Here is a 1369-nt window from a genome sequence, read left to right as displayed (position 1 = left end):
GACATAATAAATAACTAATATTTACTGTATGCGGGCAAAATTACCGATAATAACCCTGAAAATCATTTAATGCACAGAAAAATGAATATTTGACTGGCAGAAAACACATAAAATATTATCTGAGTAATTAAGCAATATTATGACAAATATTACAACATTTAATACTGACAGTACAAATATTACATACTATATTGAACAGTACGACGAATAAACGGTACATTTAAGAAATAAGAAATACGGCAAATTTTAAGAATGACGATTGATAACCCATGCTACAAATAGTAACATGTAGATGATTGGGAGCATAAGCATCCCAGGTCCACAGTGTTCCGGGCTATGTAGACAGAAGAAAGACATGATCACCGTAGCAATGGTGATGACCATAAGAAAACACGTTTCCCACCGCTTCGCCATTTTGTCGGGGAAGAAGAAAGGATGGATTATGAAGTGGAAATTTGAGAGATGAATTAGAATTTGATGTGAGATTTTATGGAAGAAAATGGGAGGTATTTATAGAATGGAAAGGAGGATAGAGACGTTGGGGAATGATGTGATTCCGTACAAAAGGAAAATTTGAGTGGAAGTAAGATTTGAAAGAAAGTGGAGATAGTGTTGGGAAAAAGAGAGATTTGATTTTTGAAAAAGAGATTTGAAAAGATTTTTGAAAATAATGGAATATAGTACAAAAATTAGTGGGAAACAAAAGATAATAATAATCTACTTGTTACCAGTACAGTCTGAGTTTCCTGATTCTGCGCCTGCAAAAAGATTTAACTCTGTACCAATTGTGTCAGTACTATTTATCTGTAAATAAATAAATAGCATGTGTGAAGTAATAAACAGTATTTGGCGTTTGCGTAAGAATAAATTCAACTGCAAGCCAAATTACTGTATAAGAAAAATTCTAAAAACTAAGTATTTCATATGTCAGGATATTTGTTGAAATAAAAATCCATGATTATATGAGACTCTTAATTTTCAGATTGGAGTTTTCTTGAAAAAAGATGTGGGCAAATTTTGGGGTATAACAGTTGCCCCTATTCAATCTTCTTAAACCTGAAGAGATTGTCTGAAATCTGAAGGTAGAAGATGATTGAATATTTAGATGCCCTGAAAATTTGCACTTACCTTGATCAGAAGAGATGTTGGAAGTTGCATTTGAATGTCGTCTGCGAAATGTTGTTGGCAGATTGGAACATTACCTGAGGTGGGCTTTCAGATGCCACCTGGTAAATGGGTTGAGGGTTTGTTCATCAGAATGAATCCATTGATTATATCTTGATGAAGGATTTGAAAGTCTTTGTGTGGACTGTTTCGGAACCGTCCAAGGTTACCGCTTTAAGTCTTGGAGGATGATTGCTACGGAACT

Source organism: Vicia villosa, unplaced genomic scaffold (assembly GCF_029867415.1).
Source record: "Vicia villosa cultivar HV-30 ecotype Madison, WI unplaced genomic scaffold, Vvil1.0 ctg.001989F_1_1, whole genome shotgun sequence".
NCBI classification, from domain to species: domain Eukaryota; kingdom Viridiplantae; phylum Streptophyta; class Magnoliopsida; order Fabales; family Fabaceae; genus Vicia; species Vicia villosa.
The sequence above is the reverse complement of the archived record's forward strand: the minus strand, read 5'-3'. Positions refer to the sequence as shown.